Here is a 27,442-nt window from a genome sequence, read left to right on the forward strand (position 1 = left end):
TGGTTCAGTGTTTTCCATTGAGCCCATGGTGCTTCTGGGCCAGGGGGAAGGTTTTCAGTGGGGGGTATTCCCATGACAGTTGGAGGAAGGTCATTCTCAAGCTTTTCCCTCCAGAGTTGGAGTCTGGTTTCTTCCCGAGACTTTATTAGGGGCTGGACATGGCTGAGAAAGCTTCTTCTTGATTTTAGCCGTTGGGCCGGAGGGTGACATCTATGGAGGAGATGGCGTTCATCACTAGTAGATTTTGTTTTCTCGACTCGGCTGGCAACTTCCCGTCTAATATCAGCAGGGGCAATGCCCCTGAAGGTGAAGGTTGCTGTTGGTGGGTTTCAAGCAGCCAGTGATCAGGCGGCAGGTGTTGTTCAGTGCTGGGTCAAGTTTCTTGGCATGGGTTGACCTCTCCCAAACTGGACATGCATATTCCGCAGAGGAATAGCACAGGGCCAGAGCAGTAGATCTTAATGCGTGTGCTGTGGCTCCCCATTTGGAATTGGTCAGTTTCCGTAGGATGTTGTTTCGGGAACCGACTTTGGATTTTGTGTTGTTGATGTGCTCCTTAAAGGAGAGAGTACGATCCAGTGTTACTCCAAGGTAGACAGGGTGGGTTTGTGTGTTAGTTCTGTATTTGAAAATAAACTATCCGTTTTGATTTGATTTATGATGTGTGCGTAAAATACACTTGACTTCAATGAAACGCATTAATTGGTTGAGTTTTGCTTACGTTGCATTTTGTAGCCGTGTTAGCAGGCTAGTCGGGTTAGTTCTCTCGCTAACTGTTCGCAGTGATATTTTTTATTTAAATTGACAGGGTAGAATTTCTATTATTCTCCTGTCTGGAGCCCGTGTACTTTGAATAGTTGTGAGAAAAACCTATCTAAATATATAAATCTAATGTATTATCTACAGTAGATGGAGTTTGGAGAAAACAATGTTCTGCTGTGGACTGGAGCAGCAGCAAGGCATATTTTACACACCTAAAAAAATCAATATCATTAAAAGTGTACACTGTATTTAGAATATTTTCACGGCTTTACCTTGCTGCCAGACAGCCCTTTCTGATGGGGAACTGAAGCCGTTATCTATGTTTTTTTCAAAGACACAAGACTCCATTGACAAAAACAGTAATCTTACCTCACAGGTACCAATATTGTCATTTTTTCTGACGAGGTCAGTCCAGGAAGTTTGGTTTTCTCATTCATAACAGAAGTCAAGAGGAGGACATGTAGATGGGTGGTTGAACGTACAAAGCACCAGAAGTCAGCGTTTCGCTGTGTTCCAGGGACCGGTTCACCAAATTTGCATGGTTATGTAATTTGTCGTGTCACATGATGATCTAACACAATAGTTTTCCAGCACTTTTTGGCCCATGGCCTTGTTTTTTCAGACTCATTGATTATTCTCATTAGTACAGCAATCAATAAGCTGTCAAGTTGTCACGTAAATTTTGATCATGACATTTATTTTTTTAATCTATTTTCACCAGCGTAGATAAAAAATGGTGTCTATAGAAACGACTCTACATTGAATACGAATTGTTATGGATTTTATTTGAATTTTGCAAGTTAAGATTTATAAATGAAAACATCTATTGGCCACTTTAGTCTTAGATATATTCTTCAGATCCTATGTAATTACATCTCCCAATTTTCAGCCAGGAAACACAGAGGCACATCCATTTCAAGCTGCTGTTCTAAACCATAAACTTCTCAGTCTGTGCTTTACCGACTCACAATCCCCCTCCTTCTCCTCTCTCTATTTCATCCGTCTCCCAGCCATCTTTGCATCTCCTCCTTGCTCTCTCCCACTTCATCAGTTGTCAGCACTTTGGGAAAACAGACCCAGGCCTCTACAGATCAAGGCGGGCGTGTCGATAACCGTGTTCACAGAGATGAAAGCTCCGGCGAGCCGAGCCTCACAAGTTCTCTCGGGTTCACGAGTTCACCTGCTGAGGTGTAGTGTTGCCGTTGCTGTCAATCACATGTGTGTGAACCCCCCGTAGATCGGAGGCAACCTGAGGACCGTGATCAGAGTGTTCAGCCTGTTTGACTGCAACCGAGAAGGACACATCCAGCGGCACGAGTTCCGCTGCATCTTGGACAGCTACTGCATCCAGCTGACAGACAAGGAGTTTCGGGGGGTGGGGTTGTGGTGCAAGTCTAACACAATCTGACACGACAAATCACATGCCGAATCTGTGCAGCCGCATGCAAAGGAAGGCCCATACACACCGCACACACACATGTGTGACTGGTTGACTGCTTCGTGAGCTGAGACCAACATTCAGGTAGTCAGCAGGATGTGACGTAGATTGCTGCAAGTATGAAGTATTTTTGTAGGCCAACCAGGAAGTTAGCATTGCGCTGGTTCTAAAGACAAACATCCAATGGGATGTTTTTCATTGGATTCTGGGTTATTGCAGAAATTGAGATCGGTGGCAAACAAACGTTTATGATATTTACACGATTTGTTCGGCATGACAATCTTCAAAATTAAAACCAGAAGTAAAAAGCTAACATTGGGGTATAAACAAACTACACCATGTTCACATCTTCTCGTCACCACCACCAATCTTAAACTGTTTAGACTTTCAAAAACTGCATTTTCACTGAGATCAATTACTGTTTACTCTCCCACATGCACCTGTATTAACGGGGCAGTCTCAGGAAGCTAACAGCGCCATACAGTGCGATTCTATACCACATAACACAAAATCAAATGTATGCTACCAATATTGTGTTGAAAGATAAACTAGGCATATCTCCCAAGCCTAGTTGTGACAAAACCTGCTGTTTAGCTGAATGGCTAATTGAATGTTATGTACTTTTTTTGCCTCACAACAATGTCCAGATTCTACCTCCCTGCCTCCAGTCTCTATGATAAGCTAAGCTAACCAGCTAAATATGAAGCTGACGCTTTGAATTTACTGTACAAACATGAGAGTGGTATTGCACTTCTCATATTTTGTAATGCTAAGCAAGAAATAGAGTAAGCGTATACAACATGTTGAACTATTGATATTGATTTACAGTTATTTGTGATAAATTCAATCCTGGGACAAGAACAACAGCAAAAGACTTAGATGGTGTGGAACATTTAAGCTTTTGGGTTTGCTTTGCTATAAAATAACTTTTCATTAATGTCCCTTTCACTAAACTGTATTCATATGCACAGACTCTCTCACACACATTGTATGACATCTGAGCTCCACAATTGAATGTCTGAACAAATACTGACATAAAAAAGTGTGCATGCAATCAAATTCAAATCATCTTTTTCTAACGTGTACACACTCTAATATATTGCACATACACACGTCATACAACCAGCACAGCCTTGACTATTCCCAGTATTCCCCTGTGGTGGGGAGTCGTTTGTCGGCTAGGACATCACTAGCACTAACTTTGTGGTCAGCCTTTGTCTCAGGATGAGAGGGAGCTAATTGACTTTTAAAACTTCGGACCCTGCAGTCAAATCCACTCCAGAAACATTCCTCAACTTTTTTTGATGCGGCTCTAGAGGATTGTGTGTGACAGGTTCATTTTCAATGGCATTAATTGGTTTTAGCACTCAGGACTCTTTCTATCTCACACACACACTTGCTCCATCTGGAATCACTACAGTCCCAATAACACGTCCACCATTTCCTACAAACTGTTCCTGGACAAGCTAGGCTTCAGTGACAGCCATGACTTCAAGATTGCTCGAGTCTGCACTGAGCTAGGTATGGATACAGTGAATTGAAATGTAGATTTTGAGAATGTGATTGAGAGGAAGCAGCATTCCAACCAGGTTGCTTACAAGACTTTAATGAGTCTCTAGCCATGCTAGCTGCTCTTTAAGGCTGTATTTACTTATGCAGTCCAGTTGCCAGAAAAAAATAGTGGCATTGTACATTACTGAAAACCACAGACACGTTGAATCTGGACTTGACATTTTTTTTCTTTTCTGTATGACTTTTTTGCATTCGGGCAGAGCAAGTCACGTAGTATATGGAGCAGCCGTTTGTGAAAGTTACATGATATATAAAGAGCAAGAACCAGTGGCGGCTGGCCAATAGAGGGCCATGGGGTGTCGCCCCACCTTGAGCCACAAATAAATTAAAATAATAATAAATTATACAAATTGTCAATAACTGTGTTTTTGAAATATGGAATGTACCCAGTAATATTTGTAAATTATTATATCTGCTCAAAATATATGCTTTTCCTGTACATCCTCTCCGCCTGTCTGCATGTCTCAGCAGTGCTGGGGCCATCGAGAAATGGCCCACAGGAGGCGGGTCTATGAAAAAGTTTAGCCAATTGCTGATTAAAGATATAAATGACATACATTTTAGCCAATCAGCGTCCTCAAATAGATTCAGTTCAAACAACTTTGGCCCCGAGCTTGCTCGTCCTCGTCAGGAGAAGTCTCTACAGGCGAGCACTACTCCTCCAAGACCCGTTTGAGAGGAGAACTTTGGCGGAGATTCTGCAGGCCAAAGAGCTGATCCCAGATCAGCCTGACCTCACAATCAGACAGCAGACTAGCAGGAAAGGGAAGCAGTACATGTGAAGCTTCTCTACTAGGGCCAAATCCCAATGTCCCCCATTACGGACTTTGAGGCACGCTCCCGCGAAGTCCGTGAGGGTTTAGGGATGTCCCACTGTCAAATCATCGAATGTTTGAGGCTCTCTCGCAGACATTTTGAGCCCTTTATGAACCCTTTGCGTAAGTCAGCATGGTATGCTGACTTAGCCTAAGGGAATTACCCACAAATCATTGCAATGTGACGTTAAACACGGGGTAACCAGTGGATGCATGGAGACGTAAAAAAAAGGGTAAACAAAGAGGACGGCTCACATGTGTTCAGCCTGGAGTATTACATTTACACAGAAACATTAAGGGTTAAAGATGGAACAAAAAATAAACTTGAAATCGGAAAATATTTATTAATTTATTCATCAAATATTTGGTATTGAAGCTGTTTTGACAAAAACGAGTAAATAGATTATATGAAGTTACCTCTCAACTTGTGAGGAAAGAGTCTGAAGACTTTCAGATCAGGGAGTACAAAGTATAAAACAAATACACACAATTATCCATCATATTTTTTGTCGTATTCATGGTAACAGCAAATTCCTATTTACACCATCTCAAGCCCTCACAGTCTCTCACACTCAATCACTTACCAGGTGACGTCAGCAAGTCCTTGAGGGTTTAGGGTTTGAGGGTTTAGGGGGGACATTGGGATTTGGCCTAGCTGTACACCAGACAGGTTTGGCTAGCTGGATGACATCATGCTAATAACTTATTTAGCTTTTTAAAACAATGGGGACAGATCCAGCACGGACAGTTAGGGAGTGAGGGATGAGGAGGTAAGGAAACATGAGAACACCAGGACACACATGGAGAACTCTGTCAAGCTACATATTAGGCAAAGTGAACATCTTTTCTTCTACATAGTTGTCCTCAGTCTCATCTGCTTAACTTGGTCACATTTAATTGAGATGGTAAATTAACAGTGAAAACTCATCATAGCTTAATTTAATATCAGTATTCATAATTACATTTTATGTACTTCTCCTGATCTTTACCTCCTATAACAAGGTCCATAGGGGCATCTCAATAAATAAACATGCTCTATTATATTATATTGTATTTTATATATATATATCTATACTGTATATATGTATGTGTGTGTTTTATATTATACTGAATATTATTATACGGTATATATACTGTATATATATATATTATACTGAATTCCCTGTGAGGGTGACAAAAATAAGATGTCCTGACGTGTTTATCAAAGTGTTATTTACTGCTTTTTTTCGTGTTGGAATAAAGGTTAAATATTTAACTGCAAAGTAGTAATGCGTGTTTTGTACCTTCATTTTTTTGCATTAAATCATACTGGGATGTTTGCTGAAATTGATTGGATGGCCCTACCTAGAACATTTTCCACCAGCCACCACTGGCAAGAACGTCAACTAAGGGCGGGTCAACCAGGACTTTCACCCTGGAAACCACTGTTCATGTCACTTGTGAAATCAAAAGTAAATGTTGACTTTACACTTGTTACATATCGTTGTTACGCTTAAAAGTCTGCTAAGTGTGGTTATCTATTTATCCAATTATTTCACAAAATCTAGTCTCAAACTATCTTGGCCGTATTTTTATAAAGTAAACAGGAGACTCAAGAGTTATTCTATTGATTGTGTTTTATAGAAGTGTCCAGTTGAGCGACAACTACAGTCAAACAGAGGAAACAAAGAACAGAATATCTTTCCGGTCTGCACGATGCCCCATCAGTACTGCGACACAGGAAGCTGCAAACTCTCTTCTATGACAAGGTACAGACCGAAAGACTTTGTCTGTTATACATCCCCGTTTGCATGTCACCATCTGGCCCTTCTCCACTGCATTATCCTATTTAAAGACGGAGGGCTAAATTGGCTCTAAGTGGTGCGTCAGGATGCAAACGGCAGAGGGAACACTTCTAATTAAAATGTTTGCCCAGAAAAATCAGCTCCTGAGTTAGTGTGTTAATCACGGCTAATTTGCGGGAAAGGCGGCAGTCGGGGAAGGGCTCTTCTCTCGCATCCTCGAAAGCCGCACTGGGATGTTCTCCATGGCAACCAGAGATGACTCACTTCCTGTCTTTATTGAGGAGAGAAAAACAAGGTCTGTCTCTAAATATGAATGTACACCAGTGTTTTTTTTATACCTATCAGATGTGCATGAACCCTACCCCGGTGTGGCAAGCGCTGCAGGCCTTTGACATCACCTGGCCTGGTAAAACAGCATCTCCTCAGGGCCATTCTCAGCAGCTTTATATTTCCCATGAACCCTCACTCCTACCAGCAGGTAAGGAAAGACATTTTATTTATCTTTATTCCTTCTTCCCTCTCTCCACAAACCCACTCTTCCTCAACCTCCCTGCCCTTTACTCTTTTAATCTCAAAATCTAGCGATCGTCTGTGTAATACATTTTTCATGCATCTGTATGGATTTTGTGTGTTTGCAGTTACGGTGTGAGAGCAACGGGGCCGGTGAGATGGAAACACTTCCTGGGCCACTTCGTGAGACCGGGAGAGGGCGACACAAATCTTCATAAGTCTTAGGCCCTTTTCACACATGTGGTGAGGTCATCACATGTTGTTCACAGGTCTCCTATCTTCTGTGTTAAGTCTGTTTCAACAAAAAAATTTACCTGCAAAGCTCAGTTCAAAGCGTGCACGAATAGGCAGTTGGATTTTAACCATATTATGCATATTCTTGTTGCACTGATTTCCAAAGATTCTTTCACAAAATGGGGCTGTCCTCAGGGGTTGCTCTGCGGTTGATTATTGTTGAAAAGCAACGTCCATTTATAAATCATTTTTGATAACTAGACCAAGAACTGTATTGTGCACCCTGATAGTTATGTTATCCGCACCTGTTTGTTCATTTGGAGGCTGCAAACGAAATATGTGTCAAGTGAGAGTTGAATAGATGTGTACCGGTCAAAGTCTTTTGTGTTGGAGTTCGGAAAGCGTAGCTTAGTGTGATTTCCACAATGTGACGCACATTTCAGAACAAGAATTCTCAGAGTGAGACGCACAACAACAAACAGACTGGAAAGTGAAAGAAAAAAGGTTTTATTTCGCTGTAGGGGTTCTTTCCATAATGTTGTCAGCCTGTCAGCAGCAAAAACAAGTTCTTCAGGACGTACATTGACGATGAGGAGTTGCCCTGAAAAATGACTTTACACTCTCATTCAATACTGTAACTAAAGTTACCCTTCAATATTAACCCTATAGTCCAATGCAGAAATGCCCCACAGTATATGAGCGTAACCCCTAAACATTTTGAACAGCACATCATGCTACCTTACTGTTTTTTCTTCTGGATTTTGATTTCCAGCGTCAAAGCTCTTTAATTCACAGCTGTTCAAAAGAAAACCTGCATTTTTTAAATTTGTCTGACAAACAATGCAACAATTTGCATATCTTCAGCCAGAACCCCCATCTATCTGCAGTAGTTACTGCTCACACTAAAGCCGTGGCAGAGGATTTTTAGAGGAGCTTTTTTAGGTCTTGAGCTGGCAGATTTACAGATCACGTTACACAGGAAATGTACTTGAGATGCAGCAATGGTTGCTGGTCTGGGAGAGGTCTTTGGAATTATAAGGGATTGATGACTATATATCCATTATGATATATCGTCTTCTTTCCTTTCCTTTACACCTGTCTCCTCCCTCAGGGTTGGATCTCCAGGACCTTTACCCTCGACTGAATGAGATTTTCCACCTGCTGGACGCGGTAGGAGTCAGGACTAGGGAAGTAAATAGACAAACAATAGAGCGATGCGTCTCCTAAACACTGAAATGCATATTCAAACCTCTTCCTTTATTTGCACCGCCTTTAAAAAAAACTGCAGTAACAGACAAGACGGGAGTGATCTTGAATGCGATCAGACAGGACACAGGGGACTAATCTCAGCAGATTGCTAAGAGACAAAGGCACATGCTCAGGTGTGTGCTTTAGATATAAATGCCAGACAGCTTTACAGATGAGCCAATCATCATCCGCAGCTTTTTGATGGCCATAAACATGATTAGATGATTGCATATGGCCAACGGTTAGCCACTCAGTCACTAGCCATATGTTCGTCTGACAGCCATCCCCTTCAACACGCCTCCGCATCCAGTTCTGCCTCTTTAATTCCAAATCAGTCTACTTCAGCTGGATGAAACTTTGGAGTCTGACTAAAACTTTGGGGAGAGGGGGGTGGAATTTTCCTATTAATTCACCGTTATGTTTGATGTTGCTGCCGCCACTCACAAAAACAACAGTCGGCTTCCAAGTTTGAGGAAGTGTGTGTGTGTGTGTATATGTGTGTGTGTGAAGCCTCTCCCAGATATGAATCACACATATCTGTCTGCCAAAATCTCCTCCTTTTAATGGCATGGGAGAAAAGAAAAATCCATCCATCAACTGTTTTAATAATCTATTCGGCGGGTGGGAGATCAAACAAGAGTGTCCTCACACCGCCAGCCAATAATGAGCTTTTTTACTCAGGCAGGTTCGAAGCCAACTATGGTTTTTAGACTACCTCTGAGGAAGCATTCAAGAGCTCGAAAGAATTGCTATGATTCACATTGTCTGTGTGTGACTCCCGACGTAACATACACGTCAGATGGAGTCGCTGTTGTGCCATACCATCATTAGCACCATATTATTACACAGCTTTGTTCTGATTGGTCAATTATGTCATTCTACAGTCTGTTATTTCTAGCAGACCGCTGCTATGGACGTAGTTCTGATCTCCGTACACAACCTTTTTTTTTGCTGAAACAATAAAATTATTTTTAAATCAAGAAACTCATTTAAAAGAAATTGTCATTGAAGTTTTTTTTTCATTTTAAAATCTCTTTAGGAAGTACCCTTGTTATAAGCAAGATATTATACAGCAAATGTGTCATTATTGCTATTGTTGGATAGCATACTACTTTTTTCAGTTCTTCATACTTTCACATTTCTTCAGTCACTTTTCATGTGTACAACCAATTGATGCCACGAATGAAAATCTAAATATTAAAAGCAAAGTCTGTCTGTCTGTCTGTGTGTTCTTCGCATATCTCGAGAATCAGATCTACCTCACACTTGGCGGGTGTATTGCTTGGGACACAAGGACGTGCAGTGTCCTGCAATTTGGACACGCATCGCATTCAATTTGAATGAACAAGTGAACAGCGCTCTGTGAAGCAGCTGGGGCGAGGCTTCAGCACTCTGAGGGACTGAGTCGAGCAAGTCGTCCACAGCGGGCCTTTACAGGTTGAGGCTCATTGACTGCAGCTCACTTTTGCTGCTGGATGTACTAACCTCACAACCAAACTCTTTTTCACTTTTCTGAAGCTAATGAGTGATGAGCGGTACTCAGGAATGCTGCAAGAGGCCGAACGGCCACGTGTTCTGATAGGGCAAGCCTTTCAAACAAACACTGTCCTATAACAGTCAAAACACAGAATTCTTGGAGGGAGACCCTGGGGATGCTGTAAGGAGGAAGCTATGTATGCCGGCTTTATATCGGCCTCTGAGTGTGGTCATTCAGAGGTGGTCAGATGACACTTTGTACACAACGTTGTTCATTTAAAGCAGCGGTTCCCAAACTTTTTAGGCCACGCACCCCCTTCTACATCCCGACCGGGTTCACGCACCCCCAATCCCCCCCCTTATATGTTGTTGGACACCGGGATAATGTCCAACTTGTTTGCTTCTCTCTCTTTCAATCATACATTCCACCATCTCTTTGGCAGCTGGCAAGCACACGTCTTCGGCGATTGTGTGAGGTAGCCCCTTTCTTGCTATTCTGTGACCAGAAGCCCGTAGTGCGTTTTTTGTAGACCCAAGACATGAATGAGACTGCAGTTGTTTTTGGCTGTTTTGTAACTCCTCCAATTTCGATATAAAAATGTAAGGGGCTTTTGACTTGCACTGGCATGCTTGGTGTTCAGGTGGCGACGTAAATAAGAGGGCTTCAGACAGCTGTTAGCCAGAACCTCACTGCACCAGGCATGCATGCAACCCTGTCTCCTAAAAATTGTGTTTGACTTATTACATTGACTTATTACAAATAAGTTTCTCATCAACATTTTAACACTAACATTTTTTTCCCTCTCCACTACCGCCTCTCCTTCTCCCTATTACGCGGTCAGAATACTATCACAACACGCCGCCTGTCTCCGGCAGAAATGCGCTCATCCACGCACGGGAACAACACCGAGTTGTCGGCCGAGATACCACCAAAACACCCCGCCTGTCTCCAGCAGAAACGCGCTCATCCAGGCCGAGCAACGAGGAACATTACGCGGCTACAATACCTCCACAAAGGCCCGCGTGTAAAATCCGGGAGTAACCGTGACTCTCTTAAGGGTTAGGTTTGGGTGGGGACGTGGCTTAGTGGAAGTTATGGTTAGGGTTAGATGGATACAAATAAATAAAATATACCTCCATAACACCCCGCCACTCTCGGCTCATACCTCCCCAGCAACGAGGCACATCACCCGGCCACAATACCTCCAGAATGTCCCCGGGGTGAAATCCGGGACTTGGTTTTATGGTTCCGAGTGGCAGGCGCTCACCTGTTGGCGCCGGACGCGAGGTCTCCAGCCGCCCCCGCCGTGAGGCACCCCATCGTCAGGTCTGTCAGCCCTCGGAACAGGCCGCGGGTCAACAACTTGTGGGTGGCGGGGGTAGAGGCGAGGCAGATCACAGAAAAATAATAAAGACTAGAGTATGGTAAAGATATGTTGATGAGAAACGTATTTGTAATACGTCAAACACAAACGTAATCAGGGAGAAAATACGTTTATGGTCAAACGTAATTTTTAGGAGACAGGACTGCACCATTAGACCACCATTACATTTTTCCTCTCGCGCACCCCCTAGAGGCAACACACTTTGGGAATCCCTGATTTAAAGCATACTGAGGCCTTTACTTGGCTTTTCTACTAAAAGTTTGGTTTCTTTCCAGAAGGAGGCAGGTTGGATCACCAGAGCAGACCTGTGACATTCACTGGAGAGACCGGGTGGGACCCGGCCCCGAACTCGACGGTCACGGATCACAGCGCTGCTCAATGCTCTGGATCCGGAACACACGGGGGTCATCCAGCTGGCCGCTCTGGAGAGACTCAACCTCAGCATCAGCTCCGCTCCCACAGGCAACACTGCACCACCACCCTCTACTGCAGACTGCTGAGCTCCTGGATGTCCCAGAGGAGACTGAAGACACTGCTGTATGCTTGTTTAACCATGTGCTAGTGTGTGTGTGTGTGTGTGTGTGTGTGTGTGTGCACTTCAATTCCATTTAAGGCCATAAATATGTACTAAGTGCACTATGTTTTTGTCCCCAGGAGGAGCAGAAAACACCAGATGAGAGGCAGACCACACGGTGTGCTGATAAACTGGCTCTGGCATCAGCTTCACAGAGAAGAGTGAGTGTGTTAACAACATACTGAGATCAAATATCACACACAGCATACAGTACACCACGAGATCAAACAGAGAGACAACACAAGATTGGATCAAAAGAAAAAAGAGGTTAATTATTAACGCACTGTTTGATTTATGTGTGTGTGTGTGTGTGTACACTTTATTAAGATGGAGAATTTACTGCTGGACAAGCTGAGTGAGCAGCTCAGTTCAGTGCTGGTTGACTCTCAGCGCACTGGATAAGTCACGGGGGAAGTACTGAAGAAGGTCTTGAGCTGCTACGGCATGCCCATCTCTGACGCACACTTCAACAAGTGAGAAACACGTCCAGACACACGCAGTGCAGTAATAATAATAATAATAATTAAAAAGATAGCAACTGAAGTTTGTATTTGTATATTGAGATGTAGCTCTGCTAGCTCAATTATAGTTTTGCATTTTGTTTACTTTTTCGCTGAAATTCAAGTGACAATTGAATATGATTCTGATTCTTTAGCTGCAAGCAGCTGCACGAAGGTCAATCCAGAACCAATGGAAATCAGTGTCCTTCAAGGCTGGAACATTAACAAGATGCACCTGACTCCTTTAGTTAGGATAGACTCTCTGCCTACACTGGACCTCCTGGCCTGTTAGTGTCTTAAGTAGCTTCAAAGACCAAAGGATGAACCCTCTGTGTCTCCTCACTTTGGCTTTCAGCATCAGAAACACTGACCGCCTTATCTGTGTGATGCTCTGGAGGAGCGAGACTTCCTGTTAAATAAATAGCATGTAGTTGCGGATGAAGCCAGACTCATTCGGTCAAATTAGTTTACAGTAAATGTGGTGATGTCTCAGAATTGCTGTGGGGAAGATGAAAACATAATTGCCATTAAGTTTGACTCATAAATATCTTATTTTGTACAGCTATTTTTTTAATTTAAGTGTAACTTCCTCCCTCCCCTGGTCTGGGCACAAGTCCACCCACAGCATCATTTTAGGGGCTGAGGGAGAGATATGTTATGTTTTTTTACGGGTTTACAGGTTTCGGGTTATGAGTTTGGCTGGTTTTTATTACATTTTGTGGGTTTTAAGTTGTGATTGGGCTGAAAAATCTGATCTGGCAACACTGAGCTTTGTGCAGGGGCGCTTGTTTGTAAAACAGGACCCGTGCAGGACTCTGCTACAATATGATGCATTAGATATTTCATTGCTAAGTGATAAACCCATGAATTGTGCTCATTTGGGGTTTTTCTCAGCTCACTCTCAAACTTTCTCTCTGTGTTTCCAGACTCTGTGAGACCTCTAGACCTCTGTGGCTTTTATTACAGTCCCCCTTCTGTACTGTGCTCCAAACTATCTGCCCTTTGGCCATGCACTTCACCTCAGTCGACCCCGTAGTCAGTCAGGGGACAGCGACCTTCCTCCATCATGCAGGTCAGTTCAGACACCGGCAACATCCTGGACATTGTCTCCCAGAGGATGAGATTCAGGTTAGAGCGACAATACAGCAGCCTGACTGACCGTATCAGGGCCATCACCCACGGCTCTGATGGGACGCTGTCGGAGACTGACATACGAACGGTGAGTGGGGAACAAAAGCTACACGACTATCGCAACATCAAAGCAGACACATTAAACCTCACCAATCTCCACATGGATTGGTGCTGGATATCTTTTAGAATTATGATATTCTAGTCATTTTCAACAAACCCCAGAGACCAAAACTAACAAGGTATTAGTCCATATATCAATACATTATGACTTCTCCCTGGTTAAGAGCTAAGAGCAATATATATTGCTCTTAGCTCTTAACCCATTGGTTCCTACTGAAGACGTACATCTCAGCAACTTTTTCAGCTTTTGTAAGAAAATAATTTTATTACAACTTCAACAGTTTCTCGGTTATGATTAAATTGTAGATGACACTGTGACAAATTACAAAAGAAAAAGTCATATATATATATATATTTGATATATATATATTTGATGTACAGTATATATATATATATATATATATATATATATACTGTACATCAAAGTACTCCTTTGGGTCCTCAGCAATACACCCATCGCGTGTAAAGTAGATCAGATGAGCGGTTTAAGAGATATGCGAAGGACTCACAGGCACAAATACAGAGATTCCTTACAGCTAGATTTCATCATTTTAAATCTTCCATAGATGGTCAGTGAAAGATACAGGTCAAATTTCCATGTGTACTTTGTTGTAATGTGTCTGGTTCCAATTCTTAAAAGCCAATGCAACCTGGCCTGAATTACAGAAAGGAGAACGGCAGCCAGAACATCTTGACCAGCGGCGTCAAAAATCCCATCAGTTCTGCATGGCTGGGTTTTCAATGCTTAAATAGAGATTTTCAAAATCCCTTCCTACTCCCCACCAGGCTCCCGTCCCCCTCCACTCCATCTTGCCTCACATCCCGACTCCTACCCCACCCACGGTGATCAAACATAAGCCCCCTGCTTCCTGTAAAATGATGTCTTTCTTAGCACATGAGCCGTTGGAGAAATCATCCCGGATTATAAATAGAGTAAGAGTGAGCCTCCTCGTCTCTCATTAGCAGAGCAGAGAAGCACACAGATTCAGAATCGCACTCATTTCTGCTTGTTTGGGCTAATTATATGCTTTGGAAGCAGAAAACAGAGCAGCAGGGCATCGCTCTAATTTGTATCCACTAAACAAAAACCTCCCAAAAAGACAGCAGAAAGAATAACAAAAAAAGAGAAGGCTCATCAAACAAAGCCAGGACTTAAAGTTAGTCATGTTTGCAAGGCATAAAAAGCAGGTCTCCTAGATTTAGAATACAAGTGTGCTTCTAATTAAATGTAGATTAGGTCAGGCAGTTTAAATGCCCAGTGTGCTTGAAGACATGAAGGGCATTCTTTGGAGTGCGGAAACAACACAAATTAATTCACAAAATGGAGCAAATATTCCAATTTGCTGGGTATAATAACACAAAGATGGTGAATTTAATTATGTGCCTGATTTAAAGGCCAAAAATCTAAACTTGTGTGAATTAATATCTGTTTCACCCCATGGTTTCTGTAGAGGCCACAGCCAGGCAGGCGGGAGTGCTGTGAGGGTCATGGTGATAAGGATGAGGTCGACCCCCTGCTAACTTCTGCTGAGCAGTGCCTGGCTTGCATGAAGACCAGGATCAAGATCATCCATGGGGTGAGGAAGATGTTCGCAGGAATTGCTAATCAGCAATGCATTCACCTGATATTTTAATTAAAAAAGAAGGATGTGCTAAGTAGAATGATGTGAATAGTCTGCTTTTTATTTTTAAAGTTATATTCCCTAAGATTTTAATAACATTAAAAGCCATTTTGGCACTATTTATGCCTGGCATTTTATTTGGCATTTTATGCATTTATAAGAGACATGACAGGAAATCAGGGAGAGTGATACTGACAATTAAGAACTAAAGTATTAAACAGAATATGTACCAATATGAGTGGACTTAGAGATTTGACCATGGAGATGTGTGGAAAGGCAATAACTGCAAACATAAACTTCTTTCAGAAAGTGAATTGAATATTTACATATTTACAAAATCTCAAAGCAAAATGATAAATTGTCTAAAAATGACTTGGGACTCATAGACTTCCTCTTCTGCCTCCTTCAAAAACATACGGCCTACCAGAAAGGCAGAAAATTATGAAGCAGGTAGAAGCTAAATGACAACAATAATGATGTTCAATGGATGAAGCCTTTGTGAAAGTTTGTAACAAAGAGATGTCTTCAAGACCTGCCTTCCTGTGTGCTTGTTGTAGATGTGTCCACAGCAGCAACATACAGTATCTGAGATCAATGACAACTACCTCAACGGTAAGAGACTGGTATCTAAATGCAGCAGAGGGGATGCAGATTTGCATGGAGCAAATCTGGACTCCAGCTCCCCTTGTCCTGTCGGCGGCCGGCCGACTCCAGCTCCCTGTGTCCTGTCGGCGGTCCGGCCGACTCCAGCTCCCTGTGTCCTGTCGGCGGTCCGGCCGACTCCAGCTGCCGCCTCCGAGCCGCAGCTACCCCAGGACCCGGGCGCTGCCGCCTCCAAGCCGCAGCGGGCTCCTGTTCCTGCTGCTGCCGCCTCCGAGCCGCAGCGACTTCCAGTTCCTGACCCCGCTACCGAATGCCAGCGATCACCAGTTCCTGACCCCGCTGCCGAATGCTAGCGATCACCATTTCCTGACCCTGCTGCCGAATGCCAGCTATCACCAGTTCCTGACCCCGCTGCCGAATGCCAGCGATCACTAGTTCCTGACCCCGCTGCCGAATACCAGCGATCACCAGTTCCTGACCACGCTGCCGAATGCTAGCGATCACCAGTTCCTGACCCCGCTGCCAAATGCCAGCGATCACCAGTTCCGGAGCCCCAGTCTCCCCAGTCCTGCTCCCCTGAGCCCCAGTCAAAGCCCCAGTCGCCCCAGTCCTGTTCCCCTGAGCCCCAGTCCCCTCAGTCCGGCTCCCCTGAGCCCCAGTCCGAGCCCCAGTCCCCCCAGTCCGGCTCCCCTGAGCCCCAGCCCAAGCCCCAGTGCCCCCAGTCCGGTGTCCCCCGAGATCCCGTGTTAATCAGATACCCAACTACCGCTACGGACTCCTTGGTGAGAAGCAGTTCTACCTTGAGCTTCTAAGGCTAAAGATGCTTTCATTTCACTGGGACTTCAAGACTTGGCTGGTACCGTAAGTTGTTTTTTTTATGGAACATTATGGCCTAAAACCTAATGTGTTTTTTGGGGACTAGCAGAACTCCAACCATTTAACTAAACTTTGATGCTGAACAATATTCCAATCTCATAAACTAGCTAGTTAGCCGGCTAAGTAGGTGGCATATGCAGTATTGGGCGGACTTTAGTAGCAGGGGTTGAGCTTGCTAGTTTAAGAGACATTGACCAGTTATCACACACTGGCTCAGGATCTTTGTTAAGGAAGGAGTTCACACAAGAGATTCACTTGAAATAAACAGTTTTAACTAAGTTTAACACTGAACAAACAATGGAGTGGGCCGATCAACAGTGAAAGCACTGCATGGATGTGTCGTGTGCTATGGAGGTGTTGAAGGTGCAAATAATGCAGGGTGGATGTCAGCTGTAAGAAGGGAGAGACAGAGCGAACCGGCTTTTCTAGTCTGGAAGGCCCAACAATATAAAATAAACTAAAGAAATATTTTTAATTTGATATCTATTAACTACACTGTAACAACAAAAACATTGATGAAGCTTGATATGAAAAAAAGTTGTGATTTAAACTTAATGAACCTGAAACGTACATATAACATAAATATAAAATACATGCAGCCATTAAAATAAAAACATAAAAAACAGTCAACATAATAGACACAGTTGGTATAGTTTCCTCAGTTGGTTTAGTTGTACAATAGGGTTTGCAATCTATTAGCTTTGTGAAAACAAAGGTTAGATTTCTAAGAGCGGAAAAAACATTTTTTTTCAGATGTATAACAATTGCTGGACTTGTGGAGAGTTTTCAAATGTTTATTTTCTCATACTTTTTCATCTGATGTGAGTAAAGTTCAAGGGAAAAATATTTTACTTATCCGTCTGCACAGAAATACTTAATTGAATCTATGAAATCAAAGCAGCACAAGTTTCTGTTTGTATCACACGCTCTTGTTGTTCTATTCATAGACAGATTTTGCAGGAGAACTGTGAGGGATTGAGCGACTCCCTGACTCACCTGGAACCAAACAGAGATGGCACAGTGACAGTGGACGAGAACGAGAGACGGGAACGAGATGCGAAGCCTGTTACAAACCTATGGCTGCTCTGTCCGCAGAGAGCAGCATGTAAATCACCTGCGCAAGTCAACGGCATCTTTTACGTTCTCTGTAAAGACAAACATTGGAGACAATTAAAGACAGAAATGAAAAAAAATAGCACCACTCAGATTTTGCTAGATTAATACCTTCATCAGATCTCATTAGTAAAGCCGGATCTGGGTCCATCCGCAGCTGGCTGGTCACTGCTGGCATTAAATTGTTTCATGAGTTATTAGTTCCTCATAGTAATTTTGAGCATGTTAGCATTCTGTAGCACTAAACAGCTGAGGCTGATAGGAAGGTCATTAGTGTAGGTAATTTGACAAAATATCCCACCTCATGGTGGCACTGGAGAAGGTCTCTGCAGGATTAATCCACTGGGATGCCTTATTGCCTGTGCAGGCTAAAAACTGCACCTGGTAGTTGAAATCATTAAGTGTGAAACCAACTTGTCGCACTTCCTCCCTCCTCTCTCTTTAGGCTCGAAGCTAGCTTACATGGATTTCCTGTCTGCGTTTGACCATAAAGCAGAGAAGAGGTGTGAGCGCCCCCCTGCTTCTCCTGATGCCGAGCGCCAGAAAGAGTCCTTCTGCGAGAGAGGCTGTGAGAACTAATCACTGCCTCAGCACCTAATTTGTATAAGGGGAATTTCGAACATGCTTCATTTTTCTTTGTCGTCATTTTCTCCGCTGATCACTTTCCTTTGGCTGTCCATCCTCCAGGCGTTCATGGCCTTCTTGTCTGTTGTGAAAGTCCCAGATATATCGAAAAAAACAAAAGTATCATGTCTGGGTTCACAACATCATCTGGAGGTGTTTCACCGAGCTGCATTCACTGTATCAAGCAAGTCACATGTTGGCTGAAATAATTGGCTTTACTGCAATGGTATGAGCCAAAAAAAGCAGAATCTGCTGTGATTTAATTGCAATCAATGGTTCAAAAGGATGCCGAAATAACTTCACCATGATGCAGATTTGTCAAAAGTCTTAATGCTTTGTCAGGTCCGTCTGCAAGACGACAAGCAAACTACTTTTTAAATGCTTGTTTTTTTTAATGGAGATCAGATCGATCGGAGCTATGCTACATTGCAGCTGCTCCATCAACACTGAAAATAACGTCATCTAAATTAGGATAAATACGGCAGTAACATTATTGTTTTGGTCTCTTTTGAAATATGAGTTACTATCGAAGAGCTCTGGATGTCCACGGACGGCTACAATGATTTTTCAACAACAGCGACTAAAGGAGAATGTCAACGCTGATGGCTTCAGCGACACAGCATGCAATTCATGCCGTGTAATTCACGTCGCCTGGCACTAATTTATCTCTATTCGCGTCTTTGCGTTGACTGCATAAGCCTTGTTATGCTAAGCTAGGCTAACCTAAATGTATTCGCCCCAGAATGTTGAACTATTCTTGTCAGACGTCAGAGAGGTGCCTGAGTAAGACCGGATCCCCTATCCCTACGAAGACCTCCGAGGTCAAGGAGCATCTGCAGCAGATCCAGGAAATTGTCTCAGGTCACTTGTATGAAATCACCAGAGAGCTGATGGATCTGAACCCCTCCAACAGCACCACCGTCTCCAAAGAGCAGTTCAGACAGCTTCGTGATCGTCACTGTCTGAAACTCACAAATGATCAGGTAAAGCCAGATAACAAAAATTCTTTACTTATATTCCAGTGCATTCAAATTCCAAGAGGAGAGATTTAAGAGAAAAAGCACATTTCCAACAACTCTCCCGGTGCTTTCAAGCTGAAGCAACACACGCTGGCATCAGTCCATGGTTACAAATGAGGAGAGTAGTCTGAATTTCAGTGCATTTGCCAGTTTCATTCTTTTTAGTCTGATATGTTTTCTTTAATTATTCTAATCAAAATCGAATTCATCTTTGCTGATAATTATTGACTGTGTGAGAAAGTTAGTCATCTGTAAAGCCAATTTACTGTGCGGTGTGTAACTCTTTGGGGTGCCAGTCCCCCCCAGTGCAAATGATTATTATCTCCGCCAGGCGTAGACCTGTGGGGAGAGTGTGTCTTTCTGTCCACGGCTAATCTCACACAATACTGGATCCGTCAGCCTAATATTTTTTTGTGCTCATTTACGACTGTATTTGTTTACAATTTTTGAAAAAACATATTATTGACTGTTTTATTCAACTGTTTTTCTCTGCAATGGGGGCTCCCCGTATTTACATTTTGCAACAAACGACAGCAGCGTGACAAATACCACAAAGACCAACCGACACATCCTGTAGGTTACAAGTGGGGATCAACAACAACAATGGCGGAGAAATGAATACACATAGACCGGCGACCTTCTCCCCCCCCCCCCCCCCCCCCCGGCCGCCATTTTTACTTCCGCAGACATTCCGTATCACAGCAACCAGGCGCAACTAAAGAGTTTCAGCTGAAAGAATAACGTTATGCCTATTTAACTTCTTCGTTATTTATAAAGTAATAATATTCCTAGTAATGGCCTACCAACAAAGCTTATTTATGTAGCACTTAAATCTGGATAAATGAAGTAAAAAAAGAAAGAAAGAAAAGGCATAAATACTGCATATCCCACTATTGAGCCAATCATCACCGTATGGGAAATTCCTTCACTGTGACAGCCCTACTCTTCACTCCTCTTAACCGGCCGCAAGTGATCAACAACTGCTTCAGTATCAAAATGCATTTCCAGCAATCGAAGCCTTACCGACTCTATTGCAGGCCACATTATGGCCGTTGACACGATTCAAAAACTGACATCTATAGAAAAGTTTGGTCTCATTTTGAACAGGAGAATCTGCAGATTAATTCTTTATGTTATGATCCACTAAAGTTAGGCACGATATGAGATGAATAAATCCCCGTTTTTATTATCTTCTCCTTTATCTTGACTGTATGGGAGCCCGGAGGGACAATTCAATGTAATTCAACTCTTCTTTGTTTGGGAGAGTAGAGAGGGATCTGCTCCCTCTCTACTGAGTGCACTTTTCTAGTTCTGTGCGTGTCTCCTTTTGCTTCTCAGTTCGAGTGTGTGTGGAGTCGGATGCCTGTGAATGAGCAGAGGAAGCTGCAGTACAGAGAACTTCTGAAGCGCTTTGGTGCACTGGGCCGGACAGCAGCAGGTTATCACACCAACAGCGTCGCATCGCCTTCCTCTGACTCCAGAGCAACAGCTTCAGCAACAAAACTGAGTTGCCCAGAGACTGCAGGTGCCACTCTCCAACGCGCTAAGGTACAGCACATGACGAGAAGACCTTTGTCATCTGTCAAACCTACTGTTTATATAGAAATGATCATCATCGTAAAATAATAAAACAATAACATCACTTAAGCTCAGTTATAAATGTCAGTCTGAGAATATTCTTTACATTTTTTTTACTGAATGCTGCAGTATGATCTGTGATGCATGAAGACACCAGCTGCTCTGCAAAGCTCAGTATGTTCCTACGAGAAGTCTGGAAACTACAGAATGACTGTATATATTCTGAGTGCACAGAAATAGATTTATATCCAGAAGACTGACCTCTGTCACCCTGTTTCACTTATTCAAATGTCCTGCTCTGTGCACTTACAAACCCTTGGACACTTAATCACGGGATCCCCCCCGCTCATCCCCGCTCTGTGCACTCGTCCCTGTTACAGTGTGCCACAATTTCAGTCGTCTAAAAACAGCACACAGAGCAAGAGATGTATGAGTTGGAAAACGAGTAAAACTGAATGAGAGAGGTTATTGTTGTGCACTTATGTGGATAATAGCAAACATAGGAATAAATGTATTGAGCAGAGTATATATATATTTTTGCTCGCTCAAATAAATTATTCTTTACAATTTCCATACAAAATAAAGTAAATGCCTTGTCCGTGTTCAGAACGTCCCCCTGCAGCCTGTGTCACAGCAATCACACAGACAGCCTCTGTTAGCTCTGCTGCTAGTGTCTGTACAGTCAGTACATCAGCCGTTTGGGGAGAATAAACAGACTACAAGACACTCCAGCTGTCAAATAATGCAAATAACATGAGGTGGAAATTGTCTTTGTATATATAAAGGGAGTCGAGATCTGTTTACAGTCACCATCATATTTCTTCAGAAACTTTGTTTGGAGAAGAGTTTTCATTTTGGAGATAGTAATACTAGTAGTCATTTTGTAATTGCATTAATAACTATTATTATGGATATTATTATTAATAATATTGCTAATAATAACATTAATCATAGTAATTTACATTTTATTTTATTTATCTATTACACAGGGTAAAAGGATAACTAAAGGAACATAACACCGCTTGATAAAAATATACATATATAGAGAGAGACATATATAGAGATATATCAAAACAATAATAACATATATACATAGAACATACACATGCACATACATACATAGCTATATACATACACTCCCATGCACAAGTATTTGTTTGGTCATAGAAACAAGAAACAACCCGTTTAAACCCCAACATTAATTGTACTTTGTCGACTTCCAATGTTATTTGCAATTACATACTAGAACCACGACTCAGAACCACGTTTAAAAATGTAATTCTGTTCTTAACCTTCTGAAATTAAAAAACGATTTGAAATGTTCACTGTTTTCTTTTTGTAGCCTTAAATAACAGTGTGTTAATAGTTTTTAAAAATATAAAGAAAGGACCAGTTACAGTTGAGCTAGGCGCTACTGTACGTGCAGATGCCTGTTCACTCAGACCAGACATCAAGCTGCTATTTAATTCTGGAGACACAGCATTACGTTACGTATGTAAATGATTTCAAACCAGAGTTTGTAGGTGATTCCAAAACTTATCTTGTGTCAAGTATGTTCTTGAATTACTATAAAGTGAAATGATCTAACTTACTAAGACTTATTTCCGAATGATAACAGCTTTTTTTCAAACATGTTGCAAGTGGAATTATTTCATGAACACCTCCCGTGCAGACATGCCGTTAGAATCAGCTGCTTGGTGCAAAACTGAAGATGATTTTTCAGTGTAGTTGTGCAGCCTTTCTTCTGAACATCAACCCCCCCCCCCCCCCCTCAAATTTTTCTCCCAGTCTGTCCCCCAGTGCACCTCCAGGCGTGCTGCCTCAGCGGGGAGCCAGCAGGGAAGCACGGAGAGAAGGCCACGTGCGGCTGTGCAGCACTGCTGGAAGGAGATCCAGAGGAACTGCGCCGAGGAAGATCCTCAGCAAGAGGGACACATCAGCCCCACCTCCTTCCTGGGTGAGCAGCAAACCACAGACACTCATATACGACACTTAGCTACCCCTTCTACCTGTACCATGCTAACGACTGACCGTGCCTTGCAGAGATCCTCCACTCTCTCAACGTCAGAATGACTCGGGAGCAGTTTGAGCATCTTGCTGTGAAGTTTGACATCATCAATAATGGCCGTGTGTCATATCACAACTTCCTTCGTCACTTCCTGCTGAATCTAAAACCAGCAGAGACCAAGACGTTGCATGAGCGACATAAACTCCCTTTGCAGCGGTAAAAAACATTTGTTATAGTACGCTGCACATATCTGTTGTGAGACAAATAATGTTATATGGCTCATGAGTACCAGTGTGGTGCCCGTTAGGAGCAGGAAGTGCTGCTTGCAGCGTGGTCGAGAAGCGCTCATCTCTCGTTGACTCCAGGAAAGTGAAGAAGAGTTTGGTTGTAACATTAGAACATCAAGCATCTGGCAGCAAAAGTGAACTGCAGTCAATGAGCCGCGGCCTGAAGACATACTTGAATCAGTCCACAGAGCCCTGAATCCCTGCCCCCGGTGGCCGCAATCGCTTGTTTATTCAAAGTTTATTAATATTGACTGTGTCGCATGTCCAAATTGCACCAACTTCGACACTGCACATCCTTGTGTTCCCATCAATACACCTGCCAAGTGTTAAGTAGAACAGCTGAACGGTTCATGAGATATTCAAAGGACACACAGACAGAGATTCTTTGCCTTCTATCCACGCTGAGCGGAACATTGGCACATTTCAAATTAAATCTGTAGTCCCTCTCCTTTCCTGCGTTTAGCATCTGATCTATTGTAGTTTTATTGGCTGCAAGTCTACGCTGGGTTACAGTGAAGTGGGTGGGTGGCTATGGAATGCGAGGGGGTGGCGATGGTGGACGACGGCGGGGTTGCCAGATTGTGTAAACTCAGCGGGGACCTCCCACCCCCAGGCTCTCGACTATCGCTTCCCATGACAAGCAAACTGGGCAAGTTGTGGTAAGTCGCGGTGCCTCTTTTTCTGGCATGGGGAGGTGTATATGAAGCTTTGAACAATGACACACGGGTGGGCACGATCTAAAAGGACTCCTGCTGAGCGACTAAGCCGAGCCCCCGAGCTTCAGTGGAGCGCGTGGGTGAGGGCCTTATCTGGCAACCCATGAGCTGCAACCTTTCCAAACCAACTTTGGAATCACAGATCTGCATTGTCTCGACCAGAAACCGACCATCTGTGTAGAATTGCAGAGACCCCCTGCATCTTATTTGATTCGATGGTGTGTCTGTGCGCAAGTTTACAGACACAAAAAACACTTTGTTCTCAGCTTGTGAAGAAGCGAAATGGTACCGATCATGTGGGTGCTCTCACCTTTATGTGTTGTTTTCTTTCTCCTTTGTTCCTTTCCTTCTGTCCGGGGGTCTGATGGCGATCCCGCATGGTTTCAGACGGGCCCGGGGGTTCTGAGCAACACGGTCCACTCCTCCTGGACCTCCGTCCGACGCCGCTTTCTGACGTGTGACCCCGCTCGCACAGGAAGTGTCCCCAAGCAGAACTTCAGGAAGGTAGGGGTCCTGCTCTGATAAAGTGGTTCTTTATGAATTATTGATGCAGCTCCGCTTATGTCCCTTCTATCAAAATGTCTGAAGGAGAGTGACTGAAAATCCATGGAGCTCAAACTTGCAAACTTGCAAAGACACACATACACGCACACAGACACCTACAGACAGACACACACACACACACACACACACACACACACACACACACACCCACAGACACACACACACACCTGTTCACTTGACAGCCAATCAGTAATTTTAATTGTTCAATTAAGCTGAAGGTTGCAACAAGACCACGCTGACGTTTCGGCCCAGGAGAACAGCAGCTAACGCTCCTGTTTTATTGTCCCTGCCATTTACCTGCTGTACAATCCACTGACGACAGATCGATAGAAACAATTAGCAAGCTGGTTAGCGATGACATCTCCTAAACCCCTCAACCTAACACACCAGGACACACACACACACACACACACACACACACACACACACACACACACACATACACATGGGCACACATACACACTCCAACTTTTGCCGTTGTCTCCCTGCAGGTGCTGCGGCACTTCAGCATCACACTGTCGGCGGAGGAGTTCTTCCACCTCAGCTCTTACGTCGATGCCGACACCACCGGGAGGATCGGCTACTTGGGCCTTTCTTCACTGACCTTCACCCAGCTGCGTACAGCTGCTTCAACAAGGGTGGCCGGGTTACCAGCTGCACCGAGGGCCCCGACTCTCGGGGGCCGTAGTTTTAGTGTGTAGTTATAATTTGTGGTTATTTAATTTAATTGTAAATTAGTTATATGGTAATATGTGCTATAAACAGCAACATATAAGCTGAAATGGTGAGCACCTCAAATTAGCTTCCTCTGAAAACTTCTCCATAACATTACAGAATCAGAATTAGCTTTATTGGCCATGAATGCGTACGCATACAAGGAATTTGACTCTTTTGTTTTTACGTTGCTCTCAACGTGCATACACAGAATATACAAATAAACGAAAAAAAAATAATTCTGATTTAATTTGATCTTAAATTGATTGATTCCATTGACATTTATAAAATCCCACCGTCCGGAGGGAACTTTCTCATTTGACAGCTGAACAGTACACGGAAATATGTTTCTGAGAACATATTTTCGTGTACTGTGAGAAATAGGCGACGAAGTAACAGAATCTTAATTCATATTTGATCAGCGCTGCTAGTTTGGCAGTTGAAATTCACCAGCAGCGATTGACAGCTGCGTTAGAGACTCCTCGGCTTCTTCGGGCACGGTGGAATCTTCCAAATGCCATTAGGAGCTCTTAGAGGAGGCAAAGGAAGCAGATTTTTTTTTTTTTTTTTTACAGATTATCTGTCTCATGCAGGATATATTGACAGTTTGAGCAAATATGATATTTATATTTTTTATTAAAGTTACCAACTGCAGCTTTAAGATGGCCCTTTATAGAGGCCCTGTGTCAGACTACTTTTAATACTTTGGTTAATATTATGTTTACATGGTGCATATTCTTCAATAATACATTTGTGGGCAAAATTATCACAAATTCTCAAACTGATATGGGAAGGGTTGAGGGCCTCTTGGTGTTTTTTTTCTGGCCCTCAAAGCAAGACTTTAGAATTTCAAATTTGATCTTTCACTGATTCGACAAATAGATCCATCAAGGGATTTGAAGACTGAAAAAATATGGGGGGAAAAAATTAAGATGAACAAGGAGAGACGTGTTCTCCTGCCTGACTATTTGACACTGATTTGTGTTCCAAAGCCAATCAAATAAAGTGCCTTTTTTTATGACGCAGACGGCGGGAAGGACCAGGCGCATCTTTTGTTCGCACGGGAAGTGAAAAGTGAGATGGATGACAAGGAGACGGAGGGGACGTCTGTCATTCATTCAAAGGAAAGCGCTGCCGCCGCAGCAAGGTGATACAGAAGCTCTCAGAGAAGGAGAGGAAAAATTTACTGGGAGTCATTATCTGAGGGGAGCTGGGAGTCATTATCTGAGGGGAGCTGGGAGAGGGACGAGCAGATGGAAACAGAAAAAGGGATGATCAGAACTGAGAAAAAAAGCTCAGCATCGTGGTTGGAGAGGCAGAGTGAGAAAAAAAACGAGGGAGGGAGGGACCTGGAGGAAGAAAAGAATATATAAAAGCTAGTTGTATTAATGGCAAAGTAAAAAAGCCATCCGTGAATAAATTACCCAGTCTCCCCCTGGGATTACTAATGTAATTATTTGAACGAGGGTTCTCATTAGATTGTGCAGAGGTGTGGAAGACCTGCGGAGCAAAATGGGAGACAGAGACGGAGCGGCGAGGGTTTATACTGGAAATTAACTCGCTGCTCTGGGCTCTATAATTGATACGAGACATAGATACCTTTGATTTGGAACAAAAGGGGGGAAAAAAACAGGACGGGAAAAGTTTCCTCGCCACCTCTAATAAAGGATGGGAGAGAGACAAAAGAGGAAGAGCGAGGATGGAAGTAAGGGAAGCATGATCCAGCAGTCACAGATAAGGTTTTATTCAATCGGTGAACAATCTCTCAGAACCAGCAGAATCCATGTGGTTTTTAAGAAAGAGAGGTAATTTACATTTTAGAGTTGTCTCCAGGAGCAACACAGTTACATTTTTGCAGTTGTTGGGTTTTCATTTTCCTGTCCCAAAAAATGTCCCGAACAACGATGGCAAAATACAATACCATATGAACACTTTCATTCCAAAATGTTATATGTCCACTAAAAAAAAAAAAGAGCTGAAGTTCATAACCATCCAGTAACGTTGAAGTATCCAGCCAATAGACATGTTACCAAGGACACAAACAATGCTTTATTGAGTATCACATAAAGTACTACCACATTCTGCTTTCAATTTTAAGCTGTCAATCATTCGGCATGTGTGGGTGGCACCCCCCCCCCAACAGTACATATCTCATTTTGGAACAAAACT

The 27,442-nt window shown here is 43.1% G+C and overlaps 1 pseudogene; it reads left to right on the forward strand.

The window, feature by feature from the left end:
- The first annotated feature begins 294 nt into the window (after positions 1 to 294).
- On the forward strand, positions 295 to 25,260 carry LOC142931872 (uncharacterized; annotated as a pseudogene).
- Positions 25,261 to 27,442: the final 2,182 nt, after the last annotated feature.

This window comes from Anarhichas minor, unplaced genomic scaffold (genome assembly GCF_050575085.1).
Source record: "Anarhichas minor isolate MPS153535 unplaced genomic scaffold, ASM5057508v1 ptg000055l, whole genome shotgun sequence".
Classification (NCBI taxonomy): Eukaryota; Metazoa; Chordata; class Actinopteri; order Perciformes; family Anarhichadidae; genus Anarhichas; species Anarhichas minor.